Below are 15222 nucleotides of genomic sequence, written 5' to 3' on the forward strand. Positions count from 1 at the left end.
GGTTTAGATCATATCTACCAGACTGAGCCAGGTTCAAGGCCGTCAGTAGGGTGTAGGAATAGCTGGCAGTTCATGGGGGAGGTCACATCAGAGTAAAGATTTGGAAAAGAACAAGGGAGTTAAGCCAAGAAGATGAATGTTTTCACCCATCAGATTAACAAATCAATCCCTTGAAGACAACTCTGTGAAATCAATGGATCAGGTAAACTAATAAACATTTTAGAAGTCAAATGGCTAGTGGTAGATCAAAATATAGAATGGGCACACTTTGATCTAGCAATTTTTACTGTCAGGATTTGATTCTTTCAGGTCTCATGGGACCAGTGGAGCATATAGTTGAAGGCTAATTGTTTCCCATAACTGAGACGAATCCCGTCTGATGCCCCATGAAGTAGGAAGTTTCCCACTCCGGCTGGTGGAAGTGGACACTGTTCCAGGTCCTGTCAGTGCTGCGAGTGCTGTTCTCTTTAATCCTTCCAGGTGGTTCTTTTTCTGGCTTCCGCTCACATACAGGTGCTGATCAGTACTTGGCTGAGTCCTTGAGGAGGACCATCTGCATATTCCCAGACTTCTCTCTCCAGTGAGAAGAGTTCTTTAACCCTCTACGTGGCCAGTTCTACCCTCCTCCGTCTCCCTAGAATCTTGCTTGCTTCTCAACTCAAGGAGACCTTGCCCTCAGGTGCTCCCTTCCGACATTGAAACTTATTTTTATGTTAATTTATTATTGAGACAGAGAGAAACAGAGCATGAGTAGGGGAGGGGCAAAGCGAGAGAGAGACAGAATCCAAAGCAGGTTCCAGTCTCTGAGCTGTCAGCACAGAGCCTGATGAGGGGCTCGAACTCACAACCCGTGAGATCATGACCTGAGCCGAAGTCGGATGCTTAACTGACCGAGCCACCCAGGTGCCCCTGAAACTCTTAAAGCAGTAAACTGGGACAGTCCCAATGACATTTATTATCTCTTAGGGATCACCACCTTTCACTGTCTGATGCTCGGTGTCTTTAAAATCATTGTTCCAAATCATTTCATTTGGTATTCTTGGTTGCTTTAGGCAGGAGAGTAAATCTGATTGGTTTTTCTATCTTGGCCAGAAGTGGGAGACTATTGTTATTTATTCATTCATTCATTTTAAATCTGCATGTTTATTTTATTTAATTTAGAAAAATATTATGTATTAAAATTTTGGTCCTCTTTTTTCTTCTTTATTTCTACCATTCAAACTTCAGTACTTCCCTTTTACTCTAGTGAAAGCAGAATTAGATGCCGATGTGAGAACTAAGTATCTCACATCATTACATTAATAGGACTTAAGTGAATTAGGTGTGCTCTTTATTATTTATTGGGAATATTAACTCATATCTCCTGCATATTATTTCCTTTACTATTATTTATTGGAGTAAGTATGTAATGAGTGTCCTTTTCCCACATGCAGTAACATGAATGTGCTTAAGGGTGGTATTTAACACTGGTAACAGGAGTTTTCCTCCGATCTTCAAGTCATGCTCAATTTCCCTTATTATATGGTACTTCCATAATAACCTCAAATGTTTTAGTCAGTCATGTACTTTCCAACATCAACTGTAAAAATTAAGATGTTAATTTAAAAACATTATTATAATTCCAGACTAAATAATGCTGGGCCCACTTACAGCGATGCTGTTGTGAGAAGTCTCTGGACAGCCACCCCTTCAGTCTCCACACGGCCTCCTTTGGCAGAGCAGCAGCCCGGTGAGCAGCTCTAGCAGGAAAACTACTCTTGAAATGCTGTTTGTGGGTTTCATGTATGGTTTTGAAGTCATTTATGTCTGCCAGTGGAACAGTTGTCTTTACATTTAGTGAAGTCACAGCCTTCGGCTTTCAGAGTTTCACCTATGCTGATAAGAGCTTGCTTGGTATCTTCTGCCAGCCTTCTTAGCACCAGCGGTCCACGTGAAGGTCCGTGCCTAGCTGTCCTGAAGGGTAAGCGGTACTGTTGACTAACACAGCCTGACTGTAGGGACCAGTGGCTCCTGGGGCTGTTGCAATGCTGATCACTTTTCTGATCAAAGATGCCATGGCTAACACTGCCATCTTGCTGTCCCTCCAAGAGAACAGTCCTGTAAACTGCCTCTCCTAGCATCTCACATGACAAACTAGAAGAAGATTGGTTTTGTTCTCTTGGTTAAGAGTCACTTATGTTTTCCCTCCCACTCCATTTTTATTTTATTTTATTTTTCCTTTTCTTCCCCTATGTTCACATCTTTTGTTTCTTAAATTCAATATGAGTGAAATCATATGGTATTTGTCTTTCTTTGACTTATTTCGCTTAGTTCCATCCATGTCATTGCATATGGCAAGATTTCATTCATTTTGGTGGGTGAGTAATATTCCATTGTATGTAGATATACACCACATCTTCTTTACCCATTCATCATAGGGTAGCTCTTTTTTTTTTTTTTGACTTTTTGAGGACACTCCATTCTGTCTTCCAGAGCCGCTGCACCAGTTTACATTCTCACCAATGTGGCAAGAGGGTTCCTCTTTCTCTGAATCTTCACCAACATCTGTTGTTCTCAAATTGTTCACTTTAGCCATTCTGAGAGGTGTAAGATGGTAGCTCATTGTGGTTTTGATTTGTATTTCCCTGATGATAAGTGGTGTTGAGCATCTTCTCATGTGTCTGTTAGCTGCCTGGATGTCTTCTTTGGGAAAATGTCTATTCATGTCTTCTGCCCATTTCTTCACTGTATTGGTGTTTTTGGGTATTGAGTTTGAGAAGTTCTTTATAGATTTTGTATACTAACCCTTTATCAGATATGTCATTTGCAAATATCTTCTTCCATCCCATAGGCTGCCTTTTAGTTTCTATTGTTTCCTTTGCTGTGCAGAAGTTTTTATCTTGATGTGGTTCTAGTGGTTCATTTTCCCTTTTGTTTCCCTTGCCTCCAGAGACGTGTCTAGTAAGAAATTGCTGTGGCCAAGGTCAGAGGTTGCTGCCTGTATTCTCCTCTAGGATTCTGATGGTTCCTTATCTCATATTTAAGTCTTTTATCCATTTGGAATATATTTTTGCATATGGTGTAAGAAAGTACCTTCATTCTTCTGCATGTTGCTGTCCAGTTTTTCCAACACTATTTGTTGAAGAAACTGTCTTTTTTTTTTCCATTGGATATTCTTTCTTGCCAAGAATGAATTGACCATTTAATTATGGTCTACATTTTCTATTCTATTCCACTGATCTATGTGTCTATTTTTGTGCCAGTACCATACTGTCTGGATGACTATAACTTTGTAATACAGCTTAACATCCAGAATTGGATGCCTCCAGCTTTGCTTTTCTTTCTCAGGATTGCTTGGAATATTTGAGGTTGTATTTGCTCCACACTAATTTTGGGGTTGTTTGTTCCAGCTCTGTGAAAAATGCTGGTGGTATTTTGATAGGAATTACATTAAAAGTGTAGATTTCTTTGGGTAGGATCAATGTTTTGACAATATTTGTTCTTCCAATCCATGAGCATGGAGTATTTTTACATTTCTTTGTGTCCTCTTCAATTTCTTTCTTAAATGCTCTATAGTTTTAGTGAAAGGGACATATTTTGATGGGTGTCAGGATACAGGTGGGGTGATATTTGCAGTTGGGATTTCTTCTTGGTGTGCTTTACTTTCCAAATGAGCAGGTCTGGGTAAGAGTCAAGGCACTGACAATGTGGGAAGGGAACCAATATGTTTGGTTCTGTAATTTTCAGGACATTGTGCATTTTGTCTCATTTCAGCGTAACGGTTACCTACGACCCTTTGAACAAATCCTCATTCCTTAAAGCATACACCTGATTCTTTTCCTAAGCAGTTTGACATAATCATTTCCCTTCAGGATTAACTGCTTCAATGGTCTTTTCTGCATACAAATAGACCTGCTCACTAACTCTTTGTAATTTCTTAAGTCCTATTATCTCTTTCAGTTTCACAACAAGTCCAAATTCCTGCACAAATCAAACACATAATATTTTACACTTTATTCTAATATCTCCAAGTTGCCAATTTTCTGGTCGGATTCATTTAAGTTTCAAGTAGAATTAATGTCAGACACAAGCAATATGCATATCCAGCTGGGGTTCACAGATAATTTCTAATCATTTTCTTGAAAATTCCTGCATTCTCTGTATTTCTCCCTCTGAAGATAGGACATAAGTTTTCTCTGTGAAATATCAGCTGTTGTGATTTAAATCAAACCTAGTTTTTGACTTTTACGCTTACTGTAATATGTTGCAAAATTATATTACATTTTTAAAATTTTCCAAATTTGTTTTGGATACAACCCTTTCCCTTTTGTCATGGGTTAATGAACCTAAGCTTCCTGTTTTGCCTGTGAATTTTATTTAAGAATATCATATGAGAAACATATAAACAAATCTCTCAAGTTTGTTACAGACCCAAGGCAATAAAAAGATCTTGCTAATTTATAAAAACCCTTTTCAGATTGCTTCTCCAAAAGAAGAAGTCTTATTAACCCAAAAGAAATAATAAATTACACTTTAGTCAGCTGCAAATGTGTATAAACAGACCTCGGCAGGAATTATCTTGGCAGGATAGGGTCAGATTTCTCCCTGGAAGATTTCCTTTTATTTCCACATGACACACTTACATGCTAGGGAAGTTTTAACAGTTGTTTGGGGTGAAATGGATTGAAGGAACCCCTTTGCACACAGCATCGCTTTACCTTCCTGTGACACCTCCCAGTCACACTAGCTCTCCGTTCAGGACTGTGTGTGTACATGTCAGAGCATCCACTGCATGTCTGAGCCCAATTACGGGACTCAAACCTGAGGACCAATTCACTGCAGACAAACATAACTGTATATCTCTTACAAACAAATACTGGTTAGAATGGATTTCCAATACTTTGTTTTTCAAGAAGTATGTTTATTTCATCTGTATTCTTGTAATCTGTTCTCCAGACATTTCTTTGTTATTTTAGCCACTGCCTGCTGCCAGAAACCCACTTGACCAGTGAGGGGGAAAATTTTCTGCTGAAGTATTCAAGGTCTTTTTAGATAAAATTATTTGTTGTCACTAGATTTATGAGTTTTTTTTTTCCAAACAATTTACATTGGATACAGAGAGAACCAGGTTTCTTACCAAAAGTGTTTAAATAGTTATGTGTATATATTTTTAAAATGTCTTTTAAAGTTTAATTATTTATTTTGGGAGAGAGCACAAGCAGGGGAAGAACACAGAGGAGGGACAAAGTCCCAAGCAGGCTTCACACTTAGGGCCTCATGCAGGACTCAAATTTAGGAATGGTGAGATTATGACCTGAGCTGAGATTAAGAATTGGGTGCTTACCTGACTATGCCACCCAGGTGCCCCTTAACTAGTTAGATACGTTTTGATACGGTTCTTCAATAAGAGTTTGCAATAGGCAGTAGGACCCTTAGGACTGGGCAACTGGGCAACCTGCTGTGGGTGCCCTGTCCCCCACGGACTACTTCCTCTCTGGGTCAGAACACCTCCAACATCAGGAGCTTCCTGATGTTCTCCTGCCTCCCCACTTCTACTCCTGTTCCAGGCTCTCCAGGACCATGGAATTCCCTGTGCAAATGCAAGGGCTTGCTTTCATGCTCCAAGTCTACTTTCTTTCTTTGTTTTTTTAAATTTTTTATTTTACATTTTATTCATTTTTGAGAGGCAGAGACAGAGCATGAACAGGGGAGGGGGAGAGAGAGAAAGAGACACAGAATCCAAAGCAGGCTCCAGGCTCTGAGCTAGCGGTCAGCGCAGAGCCCCACGTGGGGCTTGAACCCATGAACCGTGAGATCATGACCTGAGCCGAAGTCGGACACTCAACTGACTGAGCCACCCAGGTGCCCCTCCAAGTCTACTTTTAATGACTCAAGAATCTTTTTCCATTGGATCACCTGAGGCCTGCCTGAATTCCAGTTGTTCACCTCCGTGGCTGTAGGCCAAGGGGCACTGTTGCGAGGAACATGATCAGAGCCGAGACTATGGTTTGGCTTCTCCCTAGATGTGCACTGAGGCCCCTTGTGATACCAAGTGGATCTGGATGGTGGTGGGTTGGGACTACAGGGACATAGGAACCACAGTTTGTGTTCCTTCTGGGCTGTGATAGAGGAGGGCCTTGGACAGAGAAGGAAGAAGTGATGAAAACCTGAACATCATATGGTTTTTCTCAAAGACAATTTATATACAGTATGCAAGGGGTATGTACAATGAGACAAGAGGACAATCAAATCAAAAGGGCAGCTTTAAATTATACAGATTGAGTTTGTTCTGGTGTCTCCTTTCATCTGTGTGCCCTTCTCCTAGGTCTTGGAGACTAGAATGTTTCTAGTCAAGGTGAGGAAGAGCAGGAGGCGTGTTGAATGGCCACTGCTGGGAGCAGATCCCCATCCAATTGGAACAAAGGCTAGACTGCGCATTAGTGGTAGTGGGAAGCATCATGGAATTAGCTGAAGGCGATCATGGGTTCTATGTTCATCAATTGGGAGAATGAATAAAGCTTCAGATTCATCTTAATTTTCCTGTCAGAAATTAAGGTGGAGGCTTAAAGTTTTTTAAAATGTTTACTTATTTTTGAGAGAGAGACAGAGTGCAACCAGGGGAGGAACAGAGAGAGAGGGAGACACAGAATCTGAAGCAGACTCCAGGCTTTGAGCTGTCAGCACAGAGTCTGACACAGAGCTTGAACCCATGGACTGTGAGATCATGACCTGAGCCAAAGTCAGAGGCTTAACCAACTGAGCCACCCAGGTGCCCCAAGGTGGAAGGAGTTTTACAGTAATTATGCTAAGTGAGATAAGTCAGACAGAGAAAAGCAAATACTGCAGGGTAACACTTGTATGTGGAGTAGAACAAAGCTGACCTTGTAAACCACAGAGTAGAATAATGGTTTCCAGGGACTGGGGGTGGGAGGACTGGGGAGATGTTGTTTATCTATGCTTGGAACTACTACATCAGTTCTGGAGACCTGATATGCAGCATTGGGCTTGAATTCAACATTACTGTATTATAAACTTCAAAACTGCTAAGAGACTAGATCTTAATTGGTTCCCACCACAAAAACTAATTGTGATATGATGGAGGTATTAGCAAGCTGTACAGTGGTAATCATATTGCACTTACGTAAATGTAAATCAGACATCTTAAACTTACACAGTGCTATATAATAGTTTTATCTCAGTTTTAAAAAACGGTGTAAAGGGCAGAATCCCTGAAAAGGAGCTTTCAGAGAATTTAAGAGACCTTCAGAGGATCCTCAGAATTCTTCATCTGAGTTTGGGACAATGCTTATGTGTCAGGAAATTACCTGAGGCCAAGGAGGGAAAAAAAAACACTCAAAAGGTTCAGAAGGAACAGTCTCCAAGTCATCTAAATACTCATTTAAAAGGCAGAAATTCTGACTGAATACCAAAGCAATGTGGTTGGAATGTAAAATGGTACCTTGATAGAACAATTATAACTTTTAATATTAAATCAAATCTTATTTGCCTGAATTAAAAAAAAAGCCCAACCATAAGTCTGTAATGAAAATAGACTTATGATCATTGGGAAGATTTGTATAGTTTTATGAAACTTGTATAAAAATTATATTCCAACTATTTCTGTATTCTAACAAAACTAATTACATATAAGCATTAAAACACTTTTTCTCTAAATTTCTTTAACTCTCATCCACAATTGTAGATGAATATATTCATGCTATAAAAAATTCTCCATTTCATATGCCAGGGAACTTACTGTTTTCATGGCATAGAGGTAATTTTTACTTGTAAAGGCATACTGAATATTCAGTATGGTCTGAATAGAAAAATGATCTCTTAATTTTTTCAGGAGTCTTTTGGAGTGTATGTTTAGTCTTCTGGACCAACATTATTTATGAACTGAATTCAATATGCAGATAGACCAGGGCATTAAACATTAATTGAGAATCTGCCATAAACCAGAGACTTTCCTAAAATCTGCACAACAATTCAGTGATACAGGTACTATTATTATTATTCTCCTTCTTACAGATGAGGACTCTGAAGTCCAGGAAGTTAATCAATCCAATGTGCTCAGGAAGTAGCTCAGCATGAAGCTCATGCATTCTGATTGAAGGGCGATGATCCCAACCGTTCAATTTTGTCATGTTGGTATTTTAATTGCAGTTTTTTATGGTAATGGGAAATGTACGTCTTTCTTATATTTCAATCAGTATGGTGAGTGAATTCTGAATTGATCTCTTTAGACTGGGATTCCTCTGGCCCTCTTAGTGGCGTGCTCCATTTGAGGGGGTTTTGCTGGGTCAGCACGACTCATAGGAGCCTCAGCCAAGGAGACAGCAGGACGTGACTATTTCTTTTTATTCAGATCCCTATAAATCATTCCAGAATTGTTTTTTAAAATCATAACTTATTTTTAAATTAAAACAAATTTTTAATGTTTATTCATTTTGGAGAGACAGAGAGATAGAGTGCAAGCAGGGGAGGGTCAGAGAGAGAGAGGGAGACACAGAATCCGAAGCAGACTCCAGGCTCTGAACTGTCCGCACTGAGCCTGACGCAGGGCTCGAACCCACAAACTTGTTAGATCATGACCTGAACCAAAGTCAGACGCTCAACCGACGGAGCCACCCAGCCGTCCCTCTTATGACTTATTTTTAAAATGTTCATGAATTCCATTCAAAATAATATCTTTATTTCTGTAATAAGACACACACTAGTTTCAACTTACTCAAAAACTTTTGGTGGTTTTAAAAGTATGTAGAATGCTGTTTTAGTCAGCTTCAACTGCCATGATAAACTACCATACCCTGGGTGGCTTAAATAACAGAAACTTATTTCTGACGGTTCTGGGGGCTAAAAGTTCAAGACCACGTTGCCAGCATGGTCATTTTCTAGTTGAAGACTCTCTTGACTTGTAGACTGCTGTCTTCTTTCTGTGTCCTCATATGATTGGGGAGGAGAGAGAGTAAACTCTCTGTGTCTTTTCTTCTAATCCCATCATGCAGGCCCAATACTCATGACCTCATCGAAACCTAACTGTCTCCCACAGATGTCATCTCTAAATAGCATCACCATAATTTTATTTTTTAAATTTTTCTTTCCACGAAAAGATTTTCTTTTATTCTAGTGCTGTTACAGAGAGTAAGTTGGAAGTAAAAATGTTTAGATATAGGAGGCTTTTCTTTGTATTTTATGTAAAATTTTGTGATCTGAATCTTTGTAACTTTCTCATTTATAGCACACTTATAGCACATAACAAAAAGCATATGCATTTCTAAAAGCTGTTGGTCTCAGTGGTCCTATGGACAATATAATCTGGATGTGTCACATGTAATATGCTTTTTAAAAAAGCAACATCATCCCCAAAATAATGTGTGTCCCAAAAAAATCACACTGGGAAGCACAATCTAGCAGTGGAGGGTAGTGTTCCCCAGAAGATGGGCAGCGTGTGCACTAGATGGTGAAATTACTGATCTCAAGTTAGTCAGACATTTTCATAGGGGTCTTCTCTCCCTCCTCTTTCTTCTAAATAAAAGAATAAAATAATCGATTCTAATTATGTTAGAATGTAGTGTGAAACTTAATAGTAACAACAGTTTAATTCTAACATGAGCCGTGTATTTATAGGACTGTGTATTGGCTTCACAGTTACCTATGAGACAACATTTTATTTATTTTTTAAAAAGCATTTATTTACTTACTTAACAGAGAAAGTGAGGAAGGCAGAGAGAGGGAGAGAAAGAGGGTGAGAGAGAATCCCAAGCAGGCTCCATGCTGTCAGTGGAGAGCCCCATGTGGAACTCGAACTCATGAACCACAAGATCATGATCTGAGCTGAAATCAAGAGTAAGATGCTGAGCCACCCAGGCACCCAAGATACCATTTTAGGGATGACACCTTTTTAGGAACTTACAGCTGTCACAGAATTTTCATGTATTAACATGGATTTGAGATGGACTGACAGCTCAGGGTTGGACTTGGAAGTCAAGCTTTTAACTACTACATTAGGCTTGATTCATTATGATACACATACTTACTCAGGGATAGTCCTCAGATATTCAGGTGGAACTTGACCTTGGCTGTCCTCCTTTCATGTGAATTGACTATCTTCATTCTTAGCCATTGGCTGGTCCATCTCCAACTTCCTGGTCAAAGAAGCCCATGCAGTAACTCACTATGAGAAACTGGTTGCTTAAGCTGTTTCTCTATCCAGATGAATTAGACTTTTTCACCCCTACAGTTGCCTGAAAACAGAAAATTTGAAACTATAAAATATCAAGTATCCAAAGACAAATTGTTTTAGTTCTTCTGACTTGGAAACTGTTCTGGAACATATCTTCAAGTGACAAAAAATCTTTACTATGGTCAGATGGAAATTTTAAGGCATAAATTTAAAGCTGGTTTTAATATCTATTGCATATGTACTTTTCCTGTAGTCTCAGAATTGTGGCTGAAACTCAAAGCTGAAGACACAACAAGGCATAAATATTCCTAAAGCATTAATGGTTGCCAGGGATTGCTAAGTGGCATTTGTCCCTTCCATCACCATTAGTTACCATCTCTTTTCCACTCTCCTATTCCATTTCCTCCTACTACCCCAGAATTTGAGGGAGGGAGAGCATTCACAATTTATGGCTGGAGGTTCCTCCCTCCCTTTGGTTGGAGGAAGAGACAGTGGTGCTTTTCCATCTCTGGAGCCAAGTGAGTCAGCTTCAATAAAATTTTCATGAAGATTGGGGATGTCTTGGAAATGGGGAGACTGACACCCTGTTTTTCTGGATATTTATTTAGCTGCATACTCTTGAGACTTATTCTGTTGCTAAACATGTGACACAGTTTTGAAAAATATCAGAATATGCCACTTCAAAATATGCCACTTTGGCATAAGAATTATTTTGAGCTAAAGGCAACTGAGAATCAACAGATGCAGGGAGAATTCTCTGTTTTCCACCCATCAACCTAAAAGAAGGACATAAGTTTCCCTTTCAGGAAAGTTTCTTCCCATTCCTAAACCCACACCAAGGTGAGAAGAGCAAGTCTTCTTACTGTAGATGGTGAGTGGATAACAAGATGAGTTTGCAAAATCAGGTTTTTCTAAAATAGTCCTTATCATCCATTAGTTACCCCATATATTTCCTAGTAATTTCTTCATAATTTATCATCCCTTGAAGCCGAAATCCTCTTTCCTTTGTTAAAAGGATATATAACCTCATGATTCTAACCCTTTGAGTTTCATTTCTTTTCTGTAAATGCCTATGCACATAAATATTAATAAAAATTGTGTGTCATTTCCCCTGTTAGATCTATCTTTTGTTAGTTTAATTTGCAGGCTCTCAGGCACTGAGGTTTTGTCCTTCCTAACACTTTTCAGTTCTTCTCTCTCATTATGGGATAGAAGAGGGAAGTACTTTGCTGTGTTTCCTGATGTCTGAAGACATGTTGTGATGAGGTTGAATGAGATAAGTTGCCTGTTGGAGGGGCACTTGGGGCCTGGGAGGACTTCAGACAAGAGAGGTCCAGCATGAAATGACACATGTACCCCACTTAGGTAAAGGCTGCCACATCAGGTGAGGCCACCAGTACTGGTGGAATCAGCCTAAACTAGAAGTAAAGCAGGGATCTTCCCAACCAACACGGTGGAGACACATAAAGAGAATTTTGTTACTCCCTATTCCCAATTCCTTTCTATCCCCAAAACCAGAATAGCAAATGTCCATAAGAAGGAAGACCAGTTCAAACACTAAAGCTCACTTGGGGGAAGGATGTAAGGGAAGACAGGAGCTTAGAGTCAAGTGTGAGACTCAAGTAAAAAAAAGTGAATCAAACCTTAATTACTAGAAAAAAGGATTGTTTAGTAACTGAACATGGTTATGGAACCAATGTAAGACACCATTAAGGTAGCAATCACCCAGCTGGAAAAGCAAATTTGATCTAGCATTGCTGGTGTGCATAGTTGGAAGAAAAAAGTCATTGCACAATTAAACTCCAAAAATTGAGACTCCTCCATCAGCAGGTATATTTATGAGTGAATTGTTTTTCTCAGCAAGTTCCATGTAATTTTCTTTATGGGCAAGGCTTCAACTGCTTTTTGTTATCTAGACCAAGGCTGTCCGACAGAACTTTCTGTGCTAAAAATGTTCTCTGTTTGTGCAATCCAATACAGTATCCAGGAAATACATGTGGCCATTGAGGATTTAATATGTAGCTCATGAGATAGAAGAGCTGAAATTTTAACTAAAAATTTTTCATTTTAATTTTGATTTAAATTTAAGTATAAATAGATCATATGGATAGTTAAATTATTAGTGCTAAATTATTAGTGCAGTCTCGACTTGAGAAAATTGTGGTAGAGGCAAATATGAAGGTAAGGAAAGTCCTATCTTAATAGGTATTTTTCTTTTCCTGCGAATTTATTGATTTATTCTTTTTCGAAAGGGTAGTATAGAAGCATCACTGTATACTAACCCAGCTAGGACTTGTTTTAATCCAGTTTAAAGAAAATTGTGACAATTAAAAAAATAAGTCACATGTTTAATGACTCATTTGTTAACTTGAGTGTTGAAAGAATGGAATGCTTGGATTCAACTCTGCCAAAAACTAAGCCATCTTTATTCAAAGATTATTTCCCCATGGGTCATTTTTTCAGAAATATTTGTTTTGACTTTAAAGTTAAAAGTCAAAATTTCTTCCTTAAATTTATTATGTTTTTCAATTTTGCGGTCTTTCAGTTTGACCGTTTATATCAAAGAATTGCTAAATTAAGGAGTAAAGGAAGCCACAATGGAGAGGGAACTTTTTTTTGGTTAATTGTATTTTTAACTAATCTCTATACCCAGCCTGGGGCTTGACCTCATGACCCTGAAATCAGGAGTCACATGCTCTACCAAACTAAGCCAGCCAGGCAACCTGGGGCAAGGACCTTTCTATGCCAAAGAATTCTTCATCACGCTTCTGTAAGAATCAAGATGGAAAAGATGGCATTCTGCTCACTTCCAATGTAGATAAGGAAAAGCTATGTTCTATTCTCTCTTCTTACCAATATAAACCAACAATCAGGTTGTTATTATTTAGATTAATTTGCATCCTTTTGTTATAACAAAGAGAAAAGCAAATAGCTTCTTTGTAACTGATGTTGTGGCGGATTAGGAGGAACCCGTTATCCTGATTGCCTACTACTGTTAAGGGAACTAAAATAAGTTTTCTGGGCTAATGAAGCCCAACATTCAAATAGCAAATATTTTAAATATTTTTATCCAGCAACTTGGCTGTACATTTTACAGTGAACTCATTCAGGTTGGCTTTTTGAGTGCATGGCTGATCCAAATCAGTGACTGTCAGCAATGGTCCCACGTGGCTGCCAGCAGGCCAGACTCTGCCAGGAGACAGGCTGCCATACTATTTTTGTATTTTTGAATGTGAATGCCACTAGGTAAGCATCTCCTATTTGCCACTGTTCACACGGAGCCCTATTGCACTCTCAGTGACAGCTAGGGCCTTTGAGCTGGCATCTTATGTTCTACTCAAACTGTCCTGAGGTTCCTCTACGGTGAAAGCAGCTCATTGACAAAATAGCTACCCTACAAGGTTTCCAGGCTCAATCATCTACATTGTGCTCTCTGGGGCTCAGCTTAGCAGTTATGTAGGTTTTTGAACAAACTGCCTGATCCTGAGGTCAGGCAGTAGTGGAGTTCCTAACCATCGAAGTCCTGCTAATTTATGATTAAAGGGAGAGGTTTGGAAAGAAGCCATACATGGGACCATTAGGATAAGGTCCTCCAGGTTCAATTCTTGCAACAACTTAGATCAAAAGACATCCACATGGACTCCATTAGCTTTTCCTACAAAATGTTTCTCCTGAAATAAAATTTACTATTGTGCCTTTGTCTTTGTAAAGAAGAAAAACACTTTATTGATCACTGTCTTTATATAAAGACACATGGAATACATTTCCTTATTTCTAGTACCAGAGAAAATGTTTGACTCTTTTCAGTTGGTGTGCTTCTTTTTATCACACAGAGAGAATTTCCTCACCTGCAACGCTTAACTTTTTAATCTTGCTTGTCAGAATATTGAAATTAACTGAAAAGTAACCCATGGTTTCTTACTTTCACAATTACTCTCCTCTTTCTTTGCATGTTTTTTCCCCCATCTCTCTTTTACCTTAAATGCTTTTCTATATGAATATATAATAATTTACTGGTAACAAGTTTCAATGACCTTTTTAAAATATATGTCTCTAAAACTGCAAATAAGTTATTAATCATGAAACAGCCATATTTAAATATGCCAAGTAACTTTTTTAAAGATTCCATGATTTTTTGTCTTACTCTTTCTTTCCTTTTTAAACAAATTGAAAAAAAGTATAGAAAAATCTAGTATTTTAGGGGCCCCCTGGGTGGCTCAGTTGGTTAAGCGTCCGACTTCAGCTCAGGGCATGATCTCACGGTTCGTGGGTTCGAGCCCCGCATCAGGCTCTGTGCTGACAGCTAGCTCAGAGCCTGGAGACTGTCTTCAGATTCTGTGTCTCCCTCTCTCTCTGACCCTCCCCTGCTCATACTGTCTTTCTCTCTCTCAAAAAATAAATAATAAAAAAAATTTTTTAAATTAAAAAAGAAAAATCTAGTATTTTAGAATATAAATTTTCTTAAGGAAATAAAGATGTGCAAATACTTAACCAGATATATTCTTAGGTGCTGTTTGTAATAAAGCAGCAAGGACATATCTATCTGGATTTATAAAATGAGTGGCAATCTGTTAAATATATTAAAGTGTATCCATGCAGTGGATTACCGTGAAGTTTGAAAAGATGTTGTACACGTATATTTGTTAGATAGAAGTTGCTAGAATCTTGTGATTCAAAACAATATTTTTGTCATTGTTGCTTTTTTTGGGGGGCACAGAAAAATCTGAAACGAGATATACCAAAGAGTTAGCAATAATTGCCTTTGGGCAGCTGGAATGATATTTAACATGTATTTTATTTTTGTATTTTGTTTTATTACCTTTTCTTTTTAAAGTTTTGTTTCTTTTATATTTTGTTTATATAGTTTATAGTTATATAGTTTGTTTTATGTTTTGTTTCTATACTTTGACTTTTTATATTTGTATTTTGTTTCTTTACTTTTTCTAAAATAAACGTGTATTACCTTACAAAAAACCTAACAGATTTCAGATTTAAAAAAGCCAGCCAGTGGTTGGGGATTTTTTGGTCAGGGGTGTCTGAAATGGTAAAGGAACACA

The 15222-nt window shown here is 38.4% G+C and overlaps 1 pseudogene; it reads right to left on the reverse strand.

The window, feature by feature from the left end:
• Positions 1-1646: 1646 nt before the first annotated feature.
• LOC115300931 lies at positions 1647-2056 on the reverse strand (annotated as a pseudogene).
• Between the last annotated feature and the right edge of the window lie 13166 nt (positions 2057-15222).

The sequence above is a fragment of the Suricata suricatta genome, chromosome 1 (genome assembly GCF_006229205.1).
Source record: "Suricata suricatta isolate VVHF042 chromosome 1, meerkat_22Aug2017_6uvM2_HiC, whole genome shotgun sequence".
Taxonomy (NCBI): Eukaryota; Metazoa; Chordata; class Mammalia; order Carnivora; family Herpestidae; genus Suricata; species Suricata suricatta.